Source organism: Triturus cristatus, chromosome 4_2 (assembly GCF_964204655.1).
Source record: "Triturus cristatus chromosome 4_2, aTriCri1.1, whole genome shotgun sequence".
Lineage (NCBI taxonomy): Eukaryota > Metazoa > Chordata > Amphibia > Caudata > Salamandridae > Triturus > Triturus cristatus.
Window position 1 is genome coordinate 906,379,471 of NC_140586.1, and position 13,985 is coordinate 906,393,455.

A 13,985-nucleotide genomic window follows, 5' to 3' on the forward strand; every position below is an offset into this window, starting at 1 on the left:
TCATGTTCTATGACCCCCATCTGATCTCCTCGAGGGGGCTGTGCCACTGTTCGTGTTCTCTGATCACAATCTGACATCCTCAAGGGGTCTGTGTCACTGTTCATGTTCTCTGATCCCCATCTGATTCCCTCGAGGGGGCTCTGTCACTTTTTGTGCTCTCTGATCCCCATCTGATCTCAAGGGGGCTGTTTCACTGTTCGTGGTCTCTTACCCCCATCTGATCTCCTCGAGGGGGCTGTGCCACTGTTCGTGTTCTCTGATCTTCATGTGATCTCTTTGAGGGGGCTGTGTCACTGTTCGTGTTCTCTGATCCCCATCTGATCTCCTCAAAGGTGCTGGGCCACTGTTTATGTTCTTTGATCGCCATCTGATCTCTTTGAGGGGGCTGTGTCACTGTTTATGTTCTTTGATCGCCATCTGATATCTTTGAGGGGGTCGTGCCACTGTTCGTGTTCTCTGATCCCCTTCTGATCTCTTCGAGGGGGCTGTGCCACTGTTCGTGTTCTCTGATCTTCATGTGATCTCTTCGAGGGGGCTGTGTCACTGTTCGTGTTCTCTGATCCCCATCTGATTCCCTCGAGGGGGCTCTGTCACTTTTTGTGTTCTCTGATCCCCATCTGATCTCTTTGAGGGGGCTGTGTCACTGTTTATGTTCTTTGATCGCCATCTGATCTCTTTGAGGGGGTCGTGCCACTGTTCGTGTTCTCTGATCCCCTTCTGATCTCTTCGAGGGGGCTGTGCCACTGTTCGTGTTCTCTGATCTTCATGTGATCTCTTTGAGGGGGCTGTGCCACTGTTCGTGTTCTCTGATCTTCATGTGATCTCTTTGAGGGGGCTGTGCCACTGTTCGTGTTCTCTGATCTTCATCTGATCTCTTTGAGGGGGCTGTGTCACTGTTTATGTTCTTTGATCTTCATGTGATCTCTTTGAGGGGGTCGTGCCACTGTTCGTGTTCTCTGATCCCCATCTGATCTCTTCGAGGGGGCTGGGCCACTGTTTATGTTCTTTGATCTTCATGTGATCTCTTTGAGGGGGCTGTGTCACTGTTCGTGTTCTCTGATCTTCATCTGATCTCTTCGAGGGGGCTGGGCCACTGTTTATGTTCTTTGATCTTCATGTGATCTCTTTGAGGGGGCTGTGTCACTGTTCGTGTTCTCTGATCTTCATGTGATCTCTTTGAGGGGGTCATGCCACTGTTCGTGTTCTCTGATCCCCATCTGATCTCCTCGAGGGGGCTGTGCCACTGTTCGTGTTCTCTGATCCTCATGTGATCTCTTTGAGGGGGTCGGGCCACTGTTCGTGTTCTCTGATCTTCATGTGATCTCTTCGAGGGGGCTGTGCCACTGTTCGTGTTCTCTGATCTTCATGTGATCTCTTCGAGGGGGCTGTGCCACTGTTCGTGTTCTCTGATCTTCATGTGATCTCCTCGAGGGGGTCGTGCCACTGTTCGTGTTCTCTGATCCCCTTCTGATCTCTTCGAGGGGGCTGTGCCACTGTTCGTGTTCTCTGATCTTCATGTGATCTCTTCGAGGGGGCTGTGCCACTGTTCGTGTTCTCTGATCTTCATGTGATCTCTTCGAGGGGGCTGTGCCACTGTTCGTGTTCTCTGATCTTCTTGTGATCTCTTTGAGGGGGCTGTGTCCCTGTTCGTGTTCTCTGATCTTCATCTGATCTCTTCGAGGGGGCTGGGCCACTGTTTATGTTCTTTGATCTTCATGTGATCTCTTTGAGGGGGCTGTGTCACTGTTCGTGTTCTCTGATCTTCATGTGATCTCTTTGAGGGGGTCGTGCCACTGTTCGTGTTCTCTGATCCCCATCTGATCTCCTCGAGGGGGCTGTGCCACTGTTCGTGTTCTCTGATCCTCATGTGATCTCTTTGAGGGGGTCGGGCCACTGTTCGTGTTCTCTGATCTTCATGTGATCTCCTCGAGGGGGTCGTGCCACTGTTCGTGTTCTCTGATCCCCTTCTGATCTCTTCGAGGGGGCTGTGCCACTGTTCGTGTTCTCTGATCTTCATGTGATCTCTTCGAGGGGGCTGTGCCACTGTTCGTGTTCTCTGATCTTCATGTGATCTCTTCGAGGGGGCTGTGCCACTGTTCGTGTTCTCTGATCTTCATGTGATCTCTTTGAGGGGGTCGTGCCACTGTTCGTGTTCTCTGATCCCCATCTGATCTCCTCGATGGGGCTGTGCCACTGTTCATGTTCTCTGAGCTCCATCTTATCTCCTCGAGGGAGCTGTACCACTAGCCGTGTTCTCTGATCCCCATCTGATCTCCTCATTCTCACTTGACTATTTTTCAGAACAGACTATATATAATCCGGAAAAGTTCAGAGAAAAATTGCATACAGTTTTTTATGTGTCACAAACGCAACTGAGCTGTTGTAACTCTTTATTTTTGTATGCATAACTTTCTCTTTTATTTCTCTCCAGCAACCAGACAGCAACAAAACTACATTTCCCAGAACCAGAGGGATATGAAACAAAAATGTTCATCCAATCAGCATCTTGGACTTCGAAATGGACCAGACAACTATGGAAAATGTTAAAACATAGCTGAGAAGTGGCTCCGTGTCAAGCATAATACCTCCGGCCAATTCTGTGATTTTAGCCACAGTACCAGGGCGAGGGTGGGGGCTTTCTTTCAGCCATCATGTTGCTGCCCTTTCGTTTGGGGCTGCAAAAGCTTCTAGTTCCGCAGTAGATATATATATTTTTTTATTGATTTTAAGAACAAAATACCATTACAAATGTAAAGTAATTGTTATGTATAACTGTAACAGATGTGGTGAATTGATGGCTCCTGGTCGCAGCTAATTTGTACAACAGTTTTTCGGGGACTGTGCACGTCTTCCGGAAAGTGCCCGGGAGGCTCTTGGAGTGGCATTTGTTCAAGGCTTAGTGTAAAAAGAATAGGAACCACTTTGAACCAATATTTACTAGATTGCAAATGAAGGGTCTTTCAGAATAGTTTTCAATTGCAAATCGCGATGCTGCTGTGCAAGAAAGAGTCCTCCATTTCTAAACGTGTCTTTCCGAATGTCATCTGCCGAGGTAAAGTTCAGCGGGAGGGCCGGCCACAATCAGGAGACACAATGGATGGAGAGGGCAGAGGTCAGGGTGCTGGGAGATCTGGGAGGAGCCGCGCGCACGCTGCATGGTATCTTTGTCCAAGTCTGTCTCACCCCCATCTCCAGCCTTTCTAGGTGCCAGGGCACGTGCTCATCCTGCCCGTCCAGGGCCCTCGAGGAAAAAGACATTAATATTGACTAAATGTTTGATCATGGGACTTTAGAATGTTTTGAAAGTAATCTGGAGCAGGAAGGGGCTCGATTGTCGAGTGCTCAACTGTCCTAAGAATGAATAAATATCTAGTGCGACAGGAAGGGCCTGTGAAAACTTTTAAGTTGCATTAGCGCCGCCTCAGTTTCCTCCAGTCAGGTTTTCCTGCTTACGCTGACACGGGTCACGGAAAGTCCCATCTCTGATGTTGACCTGTTGCCATCCCTTTGGTTGGGAGACCAGGAGCCGCTTGCTCAGCTGAAATGTTTGCATATTATTGGCGCTTTGTCATCGCTCAGGAACCTTGTTCCATTGGGGGAACCCTGGCGGGCTGAGTCATAGTAACCAAAGCCCACCAGGAGCGGCGCCCTTAGCCCTGGAGTGGATTGCCGCTGCCCGTGTCCCACGCAGGGGGACATCAGCAGGGCAGCTCTCTAGTGGCCACCCGTCGGAGCCTCCCCCCCCCCCTGTTCCATCTCCATTGAGAGGCCGCGCCTTGGGGAGGGGAGGCCCCAATGGGCTTTGCTGGGGAAGCGGGCCACTGGGCTGGGTGGGGCCAGGCCCTATTTAAGCCTCCCGCCCCCGTAGATCGCCCTCTGCTTCCTGTGTACACTCCTGGCCGCAGTGTAATCTTTGGGTGTGCATACGTGTTGAGTGGAGCGGATGACGGTGTGGTCACCAGGCGCGCAACACCCATTGGGCTCACCGGGCTTCAGCCCCCCCGTCGTGTGTGACAGCCCGGCCGAGACAGCCTCGCGGGCTGGCGTCCGTCTAATTGCAGCCGCACCAGAGTACTTCACGGGTCTTTAAACGACCATTTACTCGTTAATGAGACTTTTGTTGTGTCTTCACCCCTTCTTACAGCCATTCTGCCTATGGCTGGAGGACTTAGCCACCCCCGAAATCTTTTTCAGCCCCCCCCGAAATTTGGCTCTAGTTGCCTGCCTGGTGGTCACTATGCCCAGTTCGGGGGGACATCACGTCTTTGGGGGTAGGTTCACCGTGCCATTAAGGCATCTGAAATGTGCCTTCAGAGTGGGCCTCTTTGAAAATGCCCTTGAAAGGCTGTCGGTGTTTTCTCTGGTCGTCAGTGTCCTTTTTTCAGAGTTTGTGCCAGAACGCCCAGGTTTGCACAGCGGTGTTGCATAGAAGTGAGGCCAGCAGAGTTGTTGGTGGCTGGCCACCCTACAACACACTTCTGGCCCAATACCACGTGTAGCAGGTTCCTGAATGCCAGGGCAGGGTTCCTCATGGCAGGCCTGGAGAAGGCTCTGAGATGGGTTCACCACCTTCATCCTCGAACCTCGATATGAGGTGTTTTTAAAAGGATATTGGATGACACATATGACACAGAACAACAATATCTCAACTGGTATCATTAAAGGGGACAGTTGGACATGTATGTGCAAAAGCATCACATATGCGAAGAAATTGGGAGACTCCGGGTATTTATTTGAAAAGTGCACTTGGCATCATGTATTTGAAAAGAACATTTGAAAAAAACAATAGGGGAGATTCCGTTGTGACAGCACTGCCAGCATGAAATTGCAAAAGCAACCCGAATTGGACTTGGTGCTAGACTGTGTTTGTGACACATAAAGTGGCAACGCAAGTGACAATGTGTTAACAGCGAAAAACGGCGCGAGGTGCAGGTGTGAACAAGTACGTACAGTGAGTGAAGTGGTTCAAACCACATTACTCACTGTACATATGATGCCAAGTGCACTTTTCAAAAAAATACCCGGAGTCTCCCAATTTCTTCACATATGTGATGCTTTTGTACATACATGTCCAACTGTCCCCTTTAATGACACCAGTTGAGATATTGCTGTTCCTTATTACTCACTTATGCAACTCTCAACGTGGTTTATGGGCTACACTCCTGTTGTTATATACAACATATGACACTGGACATGTTATGGCACATCCAGTGATCCACCACCTCAAACTCAGATTGTAAATAATATCTACAAGAGAAAGAGATTTACAACAAACCATTTAAAATGAGCAACTTCTAAGAACAGCAACAGGCACAGAGAGAAATCACCAACACACTGAAAATACGCAAAAATCTCACACGCTGTGTGGAGATGAATTGCTTTATCCGCTTTTACTTTGTAAATGTACAGATATTTATATAGCGCAACTCACCAACCGGTCTCTAAGCGCTTGCTTAGGGAACCCGTCCTGGTATTCCCCTGTGAGATAACCCAGCAGGGCATCCACAAGGTGAAAGCCAGGCATCCCGCCACGAGGGGCCATTGTGGAGATTAAGCAAGCTATTGCCCAGAGTCGCAGAGTGTGAACCCTTGAATTGAGTATGCACTGGAGCGAGAATTATCAAGTCCATGGACAATTTATGGACTCAAGACCCAGCCGAGCCGGGAATTGAACCCTGGTCCCGGGCTGACCTCCGCTTCCAGGTCTGCCTACTCTCACCAGTGAGCCACACTTCTCCACAGCTACTCTGCAGACCTTGAAGTGATCTGTGCCAAAAGAACCATGGGATGTCCTGGGCATGTAATGGCAGCACAGCTACTCCCACTATGAAAGTGTTTGGACAACCCCTTGGAAGACTAACTCCTGAACCCTAAAGATATATGTAGCTGTTTAATATCAAAGGACATATATTAGTGTGAACACTGGAGTCCAGTTTGATCCTTCCGTTCACCAGTGCAATGGGCTGGGACACTTCCTCTTTGATGTCTCAGGCTAGGAGCCATTTGCAAGTATGGTGATCTGCTTGGGACATGGACTGCTCTGTTGCTGTATTTCAAATGTACACAAACCCTCTTCTCTGTAGGGCATGCTTTACTTCACAGGCCAACTCTGTGATTGGGTAGGTCCACCAATGCAGCAAGTAATACTTTATTCTAACCACTTTTCCCACAACATTATGATATGAGAAGCAGGAAGTTGATAAGTTTGCATTGGCAGTGCAGATGTCTACAGGGTGTATTGTTACCACTTTGTATGTACAACATGGACTTAGGAACCACCCACTGGAGTAACAATAGCCCCCGCAGCCTCTGCGGTGCAGGGGGGCCCGGTGCTCCAGAAGGTCCCTCCGGCACTGTGCACAGGCCTGAAAGCTCCTGACTGGGTCCAGAGCGAGGGGGCACCCTCCATGTTCTTTGCAAGGGGGGCCTATCAAGTTTCGCTATGCCAGTGGAACCACCCAGAGTGGCATTACCCTCTCACCTCATGCTGTTGGCTGTTCAGGGTATAATTCCTCCTTCAAGGACGGTATCAAGTGAAATATATGAGGGACTATTTTACTACTGAAAAGTACACTCAATCATCACACTGTTTGTCACATTCAATTCTGTATTTCCAATGTACTTTCAAGTAAAGCAATCCTTTATGGACACTGTTTTTCCCATCATAAAGCCAATGGGGGAGTTTTATTATGATAACATGTAAACAGCACAAGTTCTTAAACATAGAAGGCACAGATCAAAAAAGCTGTTTCCTTACCTGGAATCCGCTCTTTGCTAAGGTGAACCACTGAACCTGTTTTTCCGCGGCAGGGACGGGGGTCTCACTCTTGGACTGTACAGTGTGTCTGATCAGCCTGGAAGATGTTGCTTTCAGGAACAAGAACTCTGGTGCTGGTCTGTGCTTCTCATTGATTCCTTCTCTCGTTGTATCCTGAAGTTCCTCCTGAGTCTATTCCACCTGTTCTCTGCACCAGAGTGTGTGGAAGTGCCTCTTCTGGCAGCTCGAGTTGTTTGGGTGAGTTCTACTGTCTTCTCTCTGGCTAGTCATGTATGTTGCGTTGATTGTGGTGGCACTGATTCTCTTGTGTACCCACCTATCATGGACGTCTATTCACCAAAATGCCAGGGGTAGCGGAAGTGACCGCACGCCATTTGACCTTTACTTTGAGTCACCCACACACGCGTACACATACTAACACATTCACACACTTGTGCACCTACAAACACCCTCTCACCCGCAAGCATGCATACAACGTATATTTAACAGCATTTTTTACTTCCCTCTGAGTCCAGATAGGGTCATATTCCAGCTAATGTACTCCATTTTTAAATACACTAATAGTGAATAATATTTTTCTCTATTTGTATAATATAAAAATTGACAGAGACCAGGCAAGCGGAGCCCCAACCAGCGTCCAATAGTGGAGTAGTGTGGCTCACTGGTTAGAGGCAGCAGACCTGGAAGCAGAGGACGGCCCGGGACCAGGGTTCAATTCCCGATGCGGCAGGGTTGTGGACCAGGGCCAGCGGACTTGATAATTCTTGCCTCGGTGCCTACTCTAACCAGGGATCACACTCGCCAACTCTGGGCATTAGCTTGCCTCTTCTCCACAACGGCCCCCCACATTCGCCGGGGATGCCTGGTTTCACCTTGGAGATACCCAGGAGGGACCATCTCACAGGGATAGCCGGGACGGGTTCTACAGTGCCACGACGCCTCGGCAGCAGTGCGCTTTACAAAAAACACATACATTTACATTTTATACAATAGGAGCCGCTGCCCCTGTGTTCCAGGCACTGGCTTTGCCACCTCTGAAGTCAGGGGTCTCAAAAGCAGTGCGTGGGGTAGCAAGGGGCAAGGTCGCAACTGCGACCCCTGGCGACCCCTAAATGACGTCCATGCTGCCTATCACTCCTTTCGAGCACTAGAGTCTCCTAGGTTGTTTCTTATTCATAACTGATGTTTATTTTTTGCATTTATCATCATTATCCAATGACAATATGTCCTGACTGTATTATGAGTTTTGATGCTTTGCCTTTAGCTTTCCATACTCACATTTTGGGTCATTTTTTATGTCAATGTAGACAAATTGTTGAGTAAAATGGTGAAATAATTCTCATGAGGTTTCTCTCACGCTACATCATTAATGACAAGGACAATTTCTCGTGACAGTTTGCACAATTGTATGAAAAGACAAAAAGGAACATTTTGTCTTCTGGGAAGTTGTACTTTTCCTATCAAGCCTACAAACTGAGACAACACTGGCTTCTCAGAAATATAAACAGGCCTTCCAGTGTCACCCAAGATGTTTCTCGTCAACTTTCAGGTGTGCAACAAATATTTTGCATCCCTCATGATGATAGGCATTTTAGTGCTATATATTAGAGGTGTGCCAAATTTGTATAATTTGCTTTCACATAATTACACAACATTTCAGCAAAATTATGCAAAATTCCTAGAAATGCAAATCTATAAATTCCACTATATTTTAGCATGAAATGCAACTTTGTGACTTTTTTTTCGTGTGAGGACGCATTTAAACAAACCACCGCAACCAACAGGATTTGCATTCTGCTGTTTCTGTGTATTTGCTTTCAAATGTAGGGGTCGGCGGTAAACTCCGTTCCGTCAGAGGAGATCGCAGAGTTTTGCCTCTCCCGTGCCACTTTGAGGTCAGAGTTCGCAAAATATCTGCCAACCTTAGACTGAGCGGAGTACACCAGCAAGCTAACCTATAGAATTCATCCCCCAGTGAGTAGTCTGCGGGGAGGTGTGTTTGCAGACTTGTGGAGAAAGGGAGTGGGGCATCCAACAAGCTCTCTGCAATGCCACTGTGTGGGTCTTACTGGTGGTAACAGGAGGGGTTCTTGGCCCCTGATGACCCTCAGCTGCCAAAGGTACTTAATTTCAGAACCAATAGTGTTCAAGGAGGTGTGTTTGCAGAGTGGTTTAGAAATGAATGAATGAATGAGATGTTTTGTAAAGCACGTGAATGCCTGTGTGTCTTAGTGCTAGAGTTGTCAGTTTGATCATACAGTGAGGGCAGGCGCTGGCTTAGATCCTGGGTAGGAATAGCCATGTTTTTAGGGATTTTCTGAACATCTGCCTATTGGTTTGGGTCCTGAAAGTAAAAGGTAACGTGTTCCATAATTTACAGGCCAGATGAAAGAAGCTTCTGCCCCCCCATTTGACAATCTGTGCCCTGAGGATGTCCAGAAGGGAATCCAAGGATGATCTATGGTTACGTCGTGGGGTGTACCATCTGATGAATTCGTTAAAGTGAGCAGGGCCACGCCGTAGAGTTTCTTGTGGACAATGCACAAAGACTTGCATTGAACCTTCTCGTGAACAGGCAGCCAGTGCAGATCTCGAATACGGTTGGACACTGGATGGAACTTAGGAATTTCAAGCAGGAAGCGTGCTGCTGCATTTTGAAGTGACTGTAGCTTCCATAAAATCCCTTTTTAGCTCCCAGGTAGAGGGCATTGCAGTAGTCTCAAGGTTACGATTACTGTTTTCTCTAGATACATCGGGATGAACGGGAAGGCTGTTTTTTAGAATCTTCAGAGTATGGAAGCAGGATGATGTGGTGAGATTGACCTGGTCTGTGAAAGTTAAATGATCCTCTAACATGACTCCCAGACTCTTTAAATTTCTTACTGGGGATGGGCATTGTCCAGCGACATCTGGCCACCAAGCGTCATTCCATAATGTGGTTTTTTTACCAAATAATAGTACCTCAGTTTTTTCTGTATTCAGTTTTAAGGAGTAATCATGCATTCATCTGATGATGTGGGTCATGCAGTTATTAAAATTTTTCGCATCGTCATCTGGCTCTGATGTTAGTGACACCACTAATTGTGTATCATCCGCATAAAAGATCGCAATGAATCCGTAAGAACAAATGTGTTTGGCCAGTGGGGCAACGTCAATGTTAAATAGGGTTGGGGATAGTGTAGACCTCTGGGGCTCCCTACATGGCAGTGCGAAGGAATGTGATTTATGCCCTCTCAACATGAGAGTTTGCTCTCTGTTTGCTAGGAATGAGCCGATAATTTTCTAAGCCCCACCTGTAATCCTCATGTCAGTTAATCGCCGCATGACTACATGGTGGTTCACTGTGTCGGCTGAGAGGTCTAGGAAAATAAGGATTGCTTTCCCTTCTCCATCTGCTAAAATGCAAATCTCCTCAGTGGCTGCAATTAATGCTGATTCTGTACAATGTCGAGGCCAAAAGCCGTGTTAATGATTTGACTCTAAGAAATGTACCAGGTCTTTGTTTAAAGCTTTTTCTAGGACCTTGGATGGACACAGGAGACAGGCTGGTAGTTTTTGACCTCCGTAGGGTCCTGCAAGGGTTTTTTCAAAATCGGGCTTAATAATGATTTTTTCCAACTGTCAGGAAAGGACCCTGAGGCAAGGATATTGTTTAGGAGTGGTGTAAGCTGGCTTGCAATGGTGGAAGGGACCATGTTAAAAACCGATGCCGGACAAGGGTCCGATGGGGATCCGGATTTCGTTGATAGTATGAGCCTCGCTACTCTTTCCAGCGTCAACTGATTGAACTGTTCTAAACAAGCCTGTTTGGTTTCAGAATTATATTCCAGGCATGCCTGCTCATCTGGACCAGAATCCTTATGGTGGTTTGAGAAGTCTTCGTATACTGTGTTTACTTTTTTTGTAAAGGAAATCTGCCAGTTTATTACAGAAAGCTAAGTCAGGAGTAAACTGTTTGTATACGTCGAGGTTTGATAATGCACTGACTGTTTTAAAAAGTTCTCTAGCTGAGTTTTTTTCTGGACTAATTGTTTCGGTAAAGAAGTGCGCTTTTGCTAGAACGATTGGCTATTTGTATTCTTCAATAATTCTCTTCTAAGTAATTTTTCCTCTAACGAGTACTCTTTCCTCCATCTTCCTTCCGGCGCCCTACACTTTTTTTTTAGATCTTTCAGCTCAGCCGTGGTTTGGGCCTGCAACAAGCTGTCAGAAATCCCACTGTGTGGCTCACATGTGTTAACAACAGAGGTTCTTGGCCCCCAAAGGCCCTCAGCAGCAAAGGAGACTTTATTCCCCCAACGAGTAGAGCACCAGGAGGTCCATTTGCAGAGTGGTTGAGAAAGGGTCGGGCCTCCGGGGACCTACCAGCATTCCCATTGTGTGGGACTTACTGGTGGTAATAATAGGGGTTCTTGGCCCCCAGCGACTTTCAGCAGTCAAAGGGACTTCATTCCCCAAACAGTAGTGATCCAGGAGCAGTGTTTGCAGAGTGGTTGAGAAAGGCGGCGGGGCCTCTGATGAGCTCTCAGCAATACTGCTTTGTGGCACTTACTGTTGACAACAGGAGGGGTTCTTGGCCCCCAAGACCCTCACTATTCAAGGGGACTTCACCCCCAACGAGAAATGCGCCAGGAGGTGTATTTGCAGAGTGGTTGAGAAAGGGGGTGGGGCCTCTGACGAGCACTCAGCAACCTTGTTGTGTGGGACTTGCTGGTGGTAATTATAGGGGTTCTTGGCCCCCAACAACCCTCAGCAGCCAAAGGGACTTCAATTCCCAACCAGTAGTGTGCCAGGAGTCACATTTGCAGAGTGTTTGAGAGAGGAGGTGAGGCCTCCGACGAGCTCTCAGCAATCCCGCTTTATGGGACTTGCTGGTGGTAACAGGAGGGGTTTATGGCCACCAAGACATTCAGCATCCAGGGGGATTTTATCCCCCTAAATGGTGGTGCACTAGGAGGTGCAATTGCAGAGTAGTTGAGAAAGGGAGCATGGCCTCCGATGAGCTCTCATCAATCCTGCTATGTGAGACTTAATGGTGGTAACAGGAGGGGTTATTGACCCACAGAGACGCTCATCATCCAAGGGGACTTCATCCCCCAACAAGAAGTGTGCCAGGAGGCGCATTTGCAGAGTGATGGGGAAAGGGGCGGGCCTCCGATGAGCTCTCAGCAATCCCGCTGTGTGGGACTTGTTGGTGGTAACAGGAGGGGTTCTTGGCCCCCATGACCCTCAGTATCCAAGGGGACTTCATTAGTGGTAGTCAATCAATACCCACTCACAGAACTCCACAGCATTTTGCAGAATTTTTCAGTAATTCCACGTAATTCCATGGAGTCAAACTGTGTGAGCTCCGCCCAGACCTAGTAAAATGTTACTGTGATTAGCCTCATTAGTGGCAACTTTTTCCATGAGTAGTGCATAATCATGCAAAGGAGTGTAGTGGTGTAAGCTCTGGAATTTTTCGTTTACAGGTCTAATGTGAAATCCCACAATTACGTGAATTACACTGGTGCAGTTTAATTTCCACCCAGACCTACTAAACAATACTAGTTGGGATTATCAATAAGTAATCGTAACATATAAAATATTGTCTGCTTTCTAACTATTTTCTCTGTGCTCATTTATAAACATTATACTTAATATCGGCTGTAATTATTTGTCATATGCCTTGCATTAGAGAAGCTTCCAATAAAGCCATATAAAATAATACTTCAGAGTTCTTGTATGTGCTCTATTGGGGAATAGTAAGTCGCTTCACCTGTGCTTGCCTTAGGGCTAAGGGAAACCTACTGGCTATGGTCAGGATTGACCCCTGTCTGCTTGCCCCACCCGTAGGCATCCTCCTTTAAGTGCTGTGCCTCAGGCTGTTCCTATATTGGACATTTGAACAGTTTTTGTGTCTGTATATACTCTGTTTTTTTGGTGTACAAAGCTTAATTCTGCTGCATCACTCTAAGAAGCACTGGTTTCATGGCTCCTTTTATTAGGGGCGAGTCACAAAGAGCACCCGCATTTGTGGAGGACCGACACTGGTGGCGAGACCTTAAAAATGAGCAACTGTAGTGCCATGACTGTGGGGCCTCCGCCACAAGTCCAGGTGCCCAACCACGACTGTGGGGCCTCCGCCATGAGTCCTGGCCTCCCACCACGACTGTGGGGCCTCCGCCATGAGTCCAGGCCCCCCACCACAACTATGGGGGCTCAGCCATGAGTCCAGGCCCCCACCATGACTCTGGGACCTCTGCCATGATTCCAGGTCCCCCAACCATGACTGTGAGGCCTCCGCCACGAGTCCAGGCCCCCCACCACGACTCTGGGACCTCTGCCAATATTCCAGGTCCCCCAACCATGACTGTGGGGCCTCCACCACGAGTCCAAGCTCCCCACCACAACTATGGGGGCTCGCCATGAGTCCAGCCCCCACCATGACTCTGGGACCTCTGCCATAATTCCAGGTCCCCCAACCACGACTGTGAGGCCTCCGCCACGAGTCTAGACCCCAACCACAACTGTGGGACCTCCGCCACGAGTCCAGGCCCCCACCACGACTGTGGGGCCTCCACCACGAGTCCAGGCCCCCAACCACAACTGTGGGGCCTCCGCCATGATTCCAGGCCCCCACCACGACTGTGGGACCTCCGCCATGATGGAGAAGAAAAGAGATGGACCTGCACACCTCAATTAAATAGGTTGATGATAATCAATTAATGTGTGTGATAATTGTGTTTATTAGTGTGCTATCACGTGTAAAGGAGTCTGAGCCCTAGCTCCTTAAGCTAGAAAGTGAATACTGGAAGAGGGTCGGAGTTATCCAAACCTGCGTGATGCACAACGATGGACCATAGGTCTTCACCTCCGCCATGATTCCAGGCCCCCCACCACGACTGTGAGGCCTCTGCCACGAGTCCAGGCCTCCAACCGTGACTGTGGGGCCTCCACCATGAGTCCAGGCCCCCCAACCACGACTGTGGGGCCTCCGCCACATGTCCAGGACCCCCACCACGACTGTGAGGGCTCCGTCACGAGTCCAGGCCCCCACCATGACTCTGGGACCTCCACCACAAGTCCAGGCCCCCCAAAACGAATGTGGGGCCTCTGCCACTCGTCCCCCCCGACAGTGAGGCCTCCTCCAGGAGGTCAGGCCCCCCACCACGACTGTGGACCTGCACCATGAGTGCGGAGGATCTTTGTGATTTGGGCCTTTAAT